The sequence below is a fragment of the Panthera onca genome, chromosome D3 (assembly GCF_046562875.1).
Source record: "Panthera onca isolate mPanOnc1 chromosome D3, mPanOnc1 haplotype 2, whole genome shotgun sequence".
Classification (NCBI taxonomy): domain Eukaryota; kingdom Metazoa; phylum Chordata; class Mammalia; order Carnivora; family Felidae; genus Panthera; species Panthera onca.
The window spans coordinates 14,712,991-14,725,271 of NC_138350.1; positions in this window are offsets into that span (position 1 = coordinate 14,712,991).

Consider the following 12,281-nt stretch of genomic DNA (forward strand, 5'->3'; position numbering starts at 1 on the left):
CCTGGCATATACAAGGTTTTTGGTAAGAACGAATAAATAATGAAAGAGAATAGAGGGTGTGGAAGGAAGGAAGGAAGGAAGGAAGGAAGGAAGGAAGGAAGGGCAAAAGAAAAGAGAAGGGGAAAAAATAGCTGGAAAACTTAAGGAACTAAGAAGAGATTTCAGCAGATCCTTAGTGCTGGGAGGCACAGTTTGGAGTTAAAGTTCCACCAGATTAGAGAAGCCTGGGAACCCCTCAGTCTTTCATTGAAACTCAAGAGGAGTCACACGTTAGTGGTAAAGATCACATCAAAGGACTGAAGTCTGGAACACACAAAACCAAAACAGACCCACCCAAAAGAAGTCTAAAATCATGCCTCCATTGGATAAAGAAGAGCCATCAGTAATTTCACTGTCAGATAAATCAAAATCAAAACCCAATACTTTTCTGAGGCAGGTAACAGAACCCCAGTTCTCTGCAATATATCACACGCAACGTGCGGCATGAAATTTAAAAATTACTGAACATGTGAAGCAGCAGAAAAGCATTATTATCAAGAGAAGAAACAGTGAGTAGAAACAGACCCAAAGATACTGCAGATGTTGAAATAAGTAGTCAAATGCATTAAAATAAAGGCAATAAAAAATCGAAAGGATCTAGAATAAAAGGTTAATATAATGAGTAAAGAGATGGAGAATTTCAGGAGAGATATGGAAAGTAAGAAAAACTAGAAATCCTAGATCAGAAAATTACAAATTCTGAAACAAAATTTGAAAATTTGGAAAATTCTGAAACAAAATGTTTGTATGATGTTAACAGTATATTGGACAACACAGAAGAAAAGATCAGTGAACTCGAGGACGGGTCAATAAAAATTATTCAAACTGAAGCACAGCAAAAATAAAGTTTCAGCAACTTATAGAAGAATATCAAGCATCCTACCATAAATGTAACTCGATTCCCAAAAGAGGAGGAGAGAAAGAGACAATGGAGCAGTAAAAAAATTTTTTAAAGAGATACTGACTTGGGACACCTGTGTGGCTCAGTTAGCTGAGCGCCCAACTCTTGATTTTGGCTCAGATCATGATCCCAGGGTGGTGGATCCAGCCCCGTTGTCAGGCTGCGCACTGAGCATGGAACCTGCTTAAGATTCTCTCTCCTTCTCCCTCTTCCCCTCTCCCCAGCTTGTGCTCTCTCACTTTAAAAAAAAAAAAAAATACGGACGTAAAATTTTCCAAATGTTATTAAAAATATCAGCCCACATGTTAAAGAAGCTCAAAAAAAAAACCCTTAACTGGAAATATTCAAGGAAAACAAATTGCTGGAAACCAAAGTTAAAGAAAATAAATAAAAAACCAGGGGGGTGGGAGGGAGGGGTGAATCGATTACATACACAGAAACAATAGTGAAAATAATTGACTTCTCATCAGAAACAACGGGATACAGGATACATTGGAATGACAAGTATAAAATAAACAACTGTTGGGGCACCTGGGTGGCTCTTGTCAGTTGAGCCGCAGACTTCAGCTCAGGTCATGATCTCACAGTCTGTGAGTTCGAGCCCCGCATCGGGCTCAGATTCTGGAGCTGCTTCTGATTCTGTGTCTCCCTCTCTCTCTGTTCCTCCCCTGATCACACTCTCTTTCTCTCTGCCCCTCTCATGCCCGTGCTCTCTTTCTCTCTCCCCAAAATAAATAAATATTAAAAAATAATAACAATAAATAAACAACTCTCAACCTCCAAGTGAAAATATCCTTTAAATAGAAAATGAAATAAAGACATTTTCAGCCAAACCAAACAAAGCTTAGAGAGTTGGTTTCCAGCAGAAATGAACCACAAGAAATGCTAAAGGAATTTCCTTTAGAATGAAGGTAGGAAAAAACAGATGGAAATCAGTACCTATGGGAAAAAAACAAAAAGTTCTGGAAATGTAAAATGTGTGAATAAATAGAAAAGACCATAATCTTCACCAGAATCTCAACATGACTTTTTGCAGAAACCAATCAGCTGAGTCTAAAATTTAGATGCCATAGCAAAAGACCTAGAGTAGCTGAAACAATCTGGAAAAAAAAGAGCAAAGTTGTAGGACTCACACTGCCTGATTTCACAACTTACAATAAAGCTACAGTTATCAAGAAGGTGTGATATTGGTGAGATAAGACAGACATGGAGATGAATGGAATAAGGAACATGTATGGTCAATGGATTTTTGACAAAAGTGCAAACGCTGGGGTGCCTGGGTGGCTCAGTCAGTTAAGCGTCTAACTTGATTTTGGCTCAAGTCATGATCCACAGTTTGTGAGTTCAAGCCCTGCATCAGGGATTCTCTGTCTCTCTCTCCCTCTCTCTCTTTGCCCCTCCCCTCCCAAAATAAAAAAAAATAACTTTAAAAACAATGCAAAAGCAATTCAATGGGGAGAAAATAATGTTTTCAACATGTGATGGCGGAACAGTCTGACCTCCACATGCCAAAAAAATGAACCTCAACCCATACCTCACATGGTAATATAAACTGACTCAAAATAGGTCATAGATCTAAACACAAACCCTGAGGGGCACCTGGGTGGCTCAGTTGGTTAAGCGTCTGACTTCAGCTCAGGTCATGATCTCTCAGTTCGTAGGTTCAAGCCCCACATTGGACTCTGTGCTGACGGCTCAGCCTGCTTCAGATTCTGGGTCTCCCTCTCTCTCTGTTCCTCCCCTGATCTCACACACACACACACACACATACACACACACACACACACACACACTCTCTCTCTCTCAAAAATAAAGATGAAAAAAAATTTTTTTAATAAAAACATAAAACCGGAAATGATAAAACTTCTGAAGAAAATATAGGAGAATACAGAGTAACTAGAACCTTTGAACACTGCGGGTGGAAATATAAACTGGAGCAGCCATAATGAAAACAGTACGGCAGCTCCTCCGAAAAATAAAAACAGAATTACCATATGATTCAGCAATCCCACTTGGGGGTATATACCAAAGAGAACTGGAAGGGGACTCAAAGAGGTATTTGCACTCTGATGTTCATAGCAGCAATATTCATACGAGCCACAATGTGGAAGCAACTCAAGTCGATGGGCGAATGAACATACAAATGTGGTGTATACACATAATAAGATACTATTCAGCCTTAAACAAAAAGGAAATTCTGAGCCAACTTACGACATGAATGCACCATGAAGACGCTATGCTAAGTGAAATAAGCCAGTCACTAATGGACAAATGATGTGATTCGCTTATAGGAAGTAGTCAAATTCAGAGGCAGAAAATAGAACAGTAGTTGCCAGGGGCTGGGGGGAAAGAGGGAGTAGGAAGTTATGGTTTTAATAAGTATAAAGTTTCAGTTTTGCAAGAGAAAAGAGCTCTGGAGATTAAATGGTGGTGACAATTTTGCAACAATGTGAATGCACTAATGCCACCGAACTGTACCCTTAAAAATGATTAAAATGGTTCTTACACCATCCACAAAAATCAACTCAAAATGGATGAAAGACCTAAATGTAAGACAGGAGGCCATCAAAATCCTAGAGGAGAAAGCAGGTAAAAGCCTCTCTGACCTCAGCCACAGCAACTTCTTACTCAACATGTCTCTGGAGGCAAGGGAAACAAAAGCGAAAATGAATTACTGGGATCTCAGCAAGATAAAAAAGCTTCTGCACAGCGAAGGAAACAATCGGCAAAACTAAAAGGCAACCAACAGAATGGAAGAAAATATTTGCAAAGGGCTAGTATCCAAAATCTATAAAGAACTTATCAAACTCAACACTCAAAAAACAAATAATCCAGTGAAGAAATGGGCAAAAGACATGAATAGACACTTCTCCAAAGAAGACATCCAGATGGCTAACAGACATATGAAAAGATGCTCAACGTCACTCATCATCAGGCAAATACAAATTAAAACCACAATGAGATACCACCTCGCACCAGTCAGAACAGCTAAAAGTAATTCAGCCAACAACAGATGTTGGCGAGGATGCAAAGAAAGACGATGTCTTTTGCACTGCTGGTGGGAATGCAAACTGGTGCAGCCACTCTGGAAAACAGTATGGAGGTTCCTCAAAAAATTAAAAATAGAACTACCCTATGACCCAGCAATTGCATTAATAGGCATTTATCCACGGGATACAGGTGTGCTGCCTCGAAGGGGCACATGCATCCCAATATTTATAAGCAGCTCTACTGACAATAGCCAAAGTATGGAAAGAGCCCAAATGGCCATCAATGGATGAATGGATAAAGATGTGGTATATATCTACAATGGAGTATTACTCAGCAATCAAAAAGAATGAAATCTTGCCATTTGCAACAACATGGATGGAACCAGAGGGTATTATGCTAAGTGAAATTAGAGAAAGACAAAAATCATATGACTTCACTCATATGTGGAATTTAAGATACAAAACAGATGAACATAAGGGAAGGGAGGCAAAAATAATATAAAAACAGGGAGGGGGATAAGGAAAACACAAATAATATAAAAACAAGGAGGGGGACAAAACATAAGAGACTCTTAAATACAGAGAACAAACTGAGGGTTGCCGGAGGGGTTGTGGGTGGGGGAATAGGCTAAATGGGCAAGGGGCATTAAGGAAGACACTTGTTGGGATGAGCACTGGGTGTTATACAAGGGGATGAATCACTGGAATCTACTCCTGAAATCATTATTGCACTATATGCTAACTAACTTGTATGTAAATTAAAAATTAATTAATTTTTTTTTTTTTTTTAAGTTAAAAACAGAGGGGCGCCTGGGTGGCTCAGTCGGTTAAGTGTCCAACTTCGGCTCAGGTCATGATCTCACCGTTTGTGAGTTCAGGCCCCGCATCGGGCTCTGTGCTGACGGCTCAGAGCCTGGAGCCTGCTTCGGATTCTGTGTCTCCCTCTCTCTCTCTCTGCCCCTTCCCCGCTTGTGCTCTCTCTCTCTCTCTCAAAAATAAACAAACATTAAAAGTTAAAAACATAATTACCATATGATCCAGCAATTGCACTACTGGGTATTTACCCACGGAAAGTGGAAACAGTAATTTGAAAAGATATATGCACTCCTCTGCTAATTGCAGAATTATTTACAATAGCCAAGATATGGAAATAACCCAAGTGTGCATTGATAGATGAATTAATAAAGAAGTTATGGTATACATAAGTTATAATTCTAAGTGAAATATGTCAAAGAAAGACAAATACTGTATGATTTCACTCACATGTGGAATTTAAGAAGCAAAAGAACCAATAAAGTGAGAAGTACAAAAATTTTTTTAAATGATTAAGATGGTAAATTTTATTTTATTTATATGTATTCGTCATGTTTTTCATTTTCTTTTTTTAAGTTAATTTATTTATTTATTTAGTAATCTCTACACCCACCATGGGCTCAAACTCACAACCCCAAGATCAAGTCACATGCTCTACCTACTGAGCCAGTCAGGCACCCCATGTTCTTTATTTTCTATATTTTATGATGTTTTGACATCTTGGGCCCTCAGTGACTGGGAAGAGACTGCACCTCCCAAGATTAACTGATTTCTACTGGCAGTAAATGACTTGCCTGGAATCTGCAATGCAACCAATCCAGAGTCCATACTCTGAAGCACATTCTCCATCTGGCTTTTACACTCCAGCAGGCAAAAATCTCTCTGTCCTAATCACCCCAGGGCCCAGTACCAGACAACCAGGGACCATCCCTATAGCCCAGGGCCCAACGAAACCACAAGAAGGGCTTTTTGCACATGCTCTCCCCTCACCCTCTCTACCTGTGGCCAGCCTGACTGGCGTGGCATATCCCCTCCTCTTGGGAACTGAGACTCATAAACTATCTTTTCAATGGCCATCATCTCCTGATCTGTTGACCTAACCATACATGAATAAGTCCAAAATCCTGGGTATGTTTTATAGCAGCATATTGTATATTTTTGTATATTTAATTGATTTATTTAACTTACTTATTTGCATATTATTGTATATTTTTTAAAAATAAGTAATTGTTAAGAGTATTGAGAAAGATTGACATATCAATTATGATACATCTATCCTACCTTAGTTTGGTATGGTAGCTAGGGGTGAAGATGTAAGAGTCCAGTTTCCTGCATCTAAATCCTGGCTCTACCACTTACAAGCTCTGTGAGGTTGAGCAAATTACTTATCCACTGTGCCTCAGTTTTTTCACCTGTAAAGTGGGGGTAATGATAGAATGTACCTCTTATGGCTTTGTGAGGGTTCAATGGATTCAAACAAGGGCAGTACCAGGTATACAGTAAGCACTCTATAAATGTTAACTATTATTGTTATAGACTCTGCAGCCATTTAAAAAATGAGGGAGAGGGGCGCCTGGGTGGCTCAGTCGGTTGGGCGTCCGACTTCGGCTCAGGTCATGATCTCACGGTTCGTGAGTTCGAGCCCCGCGTCGGGCTCTGTGCTGACAGCTCAGAGCCTGGAGCCTGTTTCAGATTCTGTGTCTCCCTCTCTCTCTGACCCTCCCCCGTTCATGCTCTGTCTCTCTCTGTCTCAAAAATAAATAAAAAACGTTAAAAAAAAATTTAAAAATGAGGGAGATCTGTATGTGCTGACATGGAAAAAGACACTAAGGGGGAAAAAGTCCCCACTGTGTCAATTTTTTTTAAAAGGAATGTGATATAAGCAAATACTTCTTCTGGAAAAGGTTATATAGTTATAACAAAATATGCCCCCCAAAAGCGTACTAGAAACTCTCAACAGGTTGTTTTGAGGAGAAGAAAATAGAACTCTAGTAGAAGGTGTGAGGGGAACTTTTGTATTTTATTCAGTATCTCCTATATCACTTTATGTTTTTACCATGTTCGTTCATACTTAAAAATAGACATTCAACTTTTTGGAAGACCATGGGAATATTTCTCAATGTTCTTCATTGCCACCTAGGGGGTTCTGGAGGTATTGCCTGCCATAATCATGGTCATTTGTTTAAACTTAACTATTTTAATAAGTGATACCACCTTCTGAATTTAGTATCTTACACCAAGCAATTCATAGCCTCCAACTTCCGCTAATGAGTTTTGCAACAATAACGAACACAGACCCATATTTATAAAAGTCAATAGATGCTAAAAAACAAAAACAAAACAAAAAGAAAAACAAACAAACAAAAAAAACCCACCTTGTTTGATCTACTTCACTGAAAGATTCTGGCTTCATATTATAATCTTGATCGGCCTGAACCACCGGCCCCACCCAAGTGATCTCACCCTGCACCCAGTTATCTGTCCATAACGCCTAAATTTCTACATCAACATGGTTGCCTGACTTTGAATATTGGTTCCATGACTTCCTATCTGTGTGACCTTGAGCAAGTCACTTCACCTCTTGGCTTCAGTTTCTTCTGTAAAATACAAATTATAATAATAATAGTCCCTTAAAGGATTCTTGGGAGCATTATGAGTTGATATATCAAGCACAATGCCACTCACATAATGCAGTTTGATAAACAATTTTCACTGGTAACACCTACAATCTTCAAATTTCAACGTGACGCTTCTGCCAGGAAGCCTTCCCCGATTAGCTCACATTCCCCTCATAGATCACATTTCTCCTACGTAGCATTTGTCACAGATGACTGTTGAATGATTGTATGATAAATGTCCATCTTCTCTAAGAGGATCACAAGCCCCATTAGCACAGAGCCTGGGTCTGGTTTTACCCACCATTCTCTATCCCCAGCATCTACCACAGGGCCTGGAAGATAGTTTGTGCCACACACAATTATTGATAAAGAAATGAACTAATGAGGTTAGAAAGCTGAAGGCCTCTAAATGTTAACTAGAACAGATGTCACAGACTGGTTAGGCTCCGACGGGCTGCACAGGAGGCCTGGACTGGAAGGGTCATCCAAGGATAAACAAGACAACTCTCACCTTTGTCCTAGGACTTGCCCTGTTTTTTCAGTCGAGGTGAAATTCATATAACATATATAATTAATCATTTTAAAGTGTACAATTCGGTGGTATTTAGTACAGTCACAGTGTCCTGTAACCACCAACTATATTAAGTCCTGAAACATTTTCATCACGCCAAAAGAAAACCCAATAACCATTAAGCAGACACTCCCCATTCCCTCTTAGCCCAGCCCCTGGCAACCACCAATCTGCTTTCCATTTTTATGGATTTACCTATTACGGATATTTCGTATGACGGAATCCTACATACATGTGGCCTTTCGTGGCTGACGTCTTCCACTTAGCATAATGTTTTCAAGGTTCATCCACTGTTAACAGTGTGTCTACAACTGACCGCCTTGTTAACAGCAAAAGCCTCAAGGCATTTATTGACAACCGCCCCGCCTCCCCCCCCTTCCCCCCCCCCCCCCCCAACCCCTTAGTCTACCTCTACCAAATCCAAAGCGACTCTCACAGAGGCTGCGCTTGCTGCCCTCTGAGTCCCGAGGAAGGCCCACCAAGGCCCTCAACAGCTCCGGGCCACGACCCCAGGGCTGGAGCCTTCTAGCCAGCAGGCGGGAGGCTGGGCTGAAGCCCAGGGGGCAGGGATGGCCCTGCGGAGGCAGCCCTGCGCCCTCGGCGGCCCCTTCCCCTGGCGCGGAAGTCAGGGGCTGCACCAGACACGGTCCCAACCCCACGGCCTCGCAAGGCCAAGCACTCACGTGTCGCCGCAGCTCCCGGACGTTCATCAACTGGTGCTGCACCTCCAGGTAGATGGGGCAGCTGCACAGCGCCTGCAGGCCCACCAGGGCGCGAGGGAAGGGGGGGCCTGGCCAACCTGGCTTTCCCGGCCTAACCCGTCGCCCCAGTCCCAGCCCGCCTATTGGTGGATTAAAAAAAAAAAAAACGTAGGTCGAAAGTTATACCCGGATTTTCACCTGGGAGGGGTAGGGGGCGGGGCTCCTAACCCCAGTGGTTCAAGGGTCAATTGTACTTCTCCTTTTTAGGCCTGGGTAATATTCCATTGTGTGGAATATTCCAGTTTATCCACTCGTACCTTGATGGACATTTGCGTTATTTTCACCTTTTGGCTATTGTGACGGGTGCTCTCCAATCCTGTTTTTGTTTTTTCTTTAAGCCCGCATGGTATGTCAGATCATGAAGACTGAAATATCAGTGTCCTGTCAGCCACGAACTTGTATAATTCAGCAAGCCATTTTGCCTCCTCTGCTGTAACCCAAGAGGTTCAACCAGGATTTTGTGCAAGTAATTTATTTGGAAGGTGATTCTGAGTGTTTACTTAGGAGATGATCCTAAGAAGTGACAAAGGAAAGAGAGGAAGGAAGCCAACAAATTTAGTGTACCTTTATGATCAAGTTAACTGTGTTGGGCATAAATTGGTTCAGTTCCACTGGGGATCTCTGTAGTGGACACAGTAGGGAACATATCTTAGAAATGTTCCACCCACTGGCCAAGGAGCTGCAATATCTATCCACTAACTACTGTCTGTCACTGCTGAGGACCGCTCACAAACTATCCACTGTGTGGCCCCTCTGGTCTCCCCCATGTGCATGCCAAGAATGCTCTAGAAGGCCCTCAGATAGAGTCACATGTGCTTACAGTAGGAAACTTTGGGCATACACAGAAGGATGCGTGCAGATTGCAGATGGGACGCAGGGGTCATCAACAAGGCATGTTAGAGGGCTTATCAAACTCATCCTCAGATCCCTAGGAGCTCACGTTTTAATGAGACAAATACAGATTTCTTTTTATTTTTTTCACCTTAGTTGAATCTATGCATGAAAACTGCTTTAGTTTGTCAGTCATCTTCTTGGGAAAGGGAAGAGATATACATCCTTTTCTCCTCCATTCCTTCAAAGCTTCTTGATAGAGAGTAGATTTGGAGTGAACTTTATTAAGACAGATGTGTTACCAGGGTGACTGGGTGGCTGGGTTAAGGGGCCGACTTCAGCTCAGGTCATGATCTCGCCATTTGTGGGTTTGAGCCCTGTGTCAGGCTCTGTGCTGACAGCTCAGAGACTGGAGCCTGTTTCAGATTCTGTCTGTCTGTCTCTCTCTCTCTCTCTGCCCCTCCCTCTCTCTCTACCTCTCCCCTACTCATGCTCTGTCTCTCTCTCTCTCTCAAAAAATGAATAAACATTTAAAAAAAAAACAGATGTGATACCTTGAGCTGGGCGCTTCTCACCTTGAGGTCTCAGTTTACTCTGTAAGGGAAGCTATTTCTTTAAAAATATTTTTTTTTATTGAAAATAAAACAAAGATACAGGAAACCACACAAAAGTGTGGTTTAGTGAATTATTATAAGTCAAATGCTTTAATAACCACTACCCAGGTCAAGAAATAGAATTTTGCCAGATATATCACAAGTCACAAAATGAGACTGTCTGCCAATTAACGTCTCTTCCCTGGAAGTCTACACTTATGAAATTTACAATTCTATATTTTTATAATCAGTTGATTTCTAAAATTCAGCCCTACCCCTAAATTCTATGATATTATAAAATGTATATCAATTATTATGTGAATAAGATAACATTACTCCCATACCCAAACCCTCCCATGAATTCCCACTGACTTTGAATAAAATCCAGAAAGTTCCACTGTGACTACCAAGCCCCAAAAGGATCAAGCCTTTCCTCCCGCTTTCCAATACACTCCCAAATCACCTCTATGTTTCTGCGGCATGAAAAACTCATACCCACCTCAGGGCCTTTGCACTTGCATTGTCCCTCTGCCTGAAACACTCCTCCCAAACTATTTTCTCATCTGACTCTTTCTTGTCAGTAAGGTCTCAGCTCAACTGTGATGTCCTCAGGGAGGTCCTCCATGACCACCTTATCTAAAGTAGTACCCAGTCTCTCTCTCACGTAATTTCATTTGTTTCCTACATAGAAGTAATCACTCTGAAATTATCCAGCTTATGTATGTTTGCATATTCGATTATGTATCTATTGCTACACAGGGCCCTTCAGCTTTGCAAAAGGATTGACACTCCCTTTCCTGTTATTCCTTTATCCACAGCACCTAAAACAAAGCCTGGCATAAATTGGCTCTACACAAATACTTGTGGACCGAATACCATGGAATGAGCTCATTTTACTTCTGAGCCAATGACTATCTCTCTGTCACAATGACAGTTGTATCTCGGTGGAGAGAGAACATGGGGTCATCTACCAAGAAAAGACAGACAAGTCTGCCAACATTGTGTTACTTACATCGGTGAGGTGAGTTTCAGAAGGTCTGGTGGAAATCCAGGTAGGCCAGCTTACAACTCTATCTCAACAGCTCACACACACTGCAGTCTGTCTTAGATAAGGCTGCTATTAAAAAAAGAAAAAAAAAGTGCCGCAGAACGAATGGCTTAAACAACAGAAATTTACTTTCCCAGAGTTCTGGAAACTGGAAAGTCCAAGATCAAGGTTCTGGCAGGATTCGAGTTCTGGTGAGAGCTCGCTTCCTGGTTTGCAGATGGCCTCCCATGGCCTTTCTTCTGAGTTTGCATGGTAAGAAAATGGGGACCTGGGAGATCTGGGACCCATGCTTTCACTGGGTTATCTTATCTGAGCCAGAGTAGCAGTCTTGAAACTTTCTTCATGCATAACAGCACCTGCATAGCCAGATAAAGGGTCCACAGCTTATGTGTTCATGAGCTCACCGTCCTCAAGTCCATGGCCCTCCTCACTGCCTAGTGTGAGCAAGAAAGCTCAAAGAATGCATTCTGGGTTATCCTCTGGCCTGGCTTAAGTCCCTTCCGGGCCAGTAGAACCCTTCTGCCTACCCGAATTATTGCCTTTCCGGGAGTCTGTTTCCACCTTTACTCTGTGGATTCCTTTGGAGCTGGAATCATGGCTTATTTTTGTCTTATAAAATCTGTTTTTAAATTACAAAAGTAGTACATCCTCACAGGAGAAAAATTTCAAACAATAAATGAAAAAGAGAAAGTCCCCTTTCGATCTGCTCCTGTTTCCAAACCCACTCCTCTCCCCAGGTGGGACCACTATTAACATTGTGTTGTATATATTTCCAGAACTTTCCATTCACAAGAATAATGATGCCAATAAAAGTGCTAACGTTTGTTGAATGTTTACTGAGTCAGGTGCTATGCTAAGCACTTTCTGTGCATGTTCTCAATTAATTCACAAAACAAGCCTATAAGGTCGGTGTTATTTAATTTCCTATTTCACAAAAGAGGAAACCAAGGTGGCAGTTACAAAGTGGTAAAGCCAGAATTTAAACCCAGGCTAACTTCAGGGCTCATGCTCTTAACCTCTATTGTTCTGCCACTTGCTTTGGGATTTGGAATGTCATAGACACTTCTCCATATTTACCCACAGAATTCTATTTCCTCCTTTTTTATTTTTATTTTT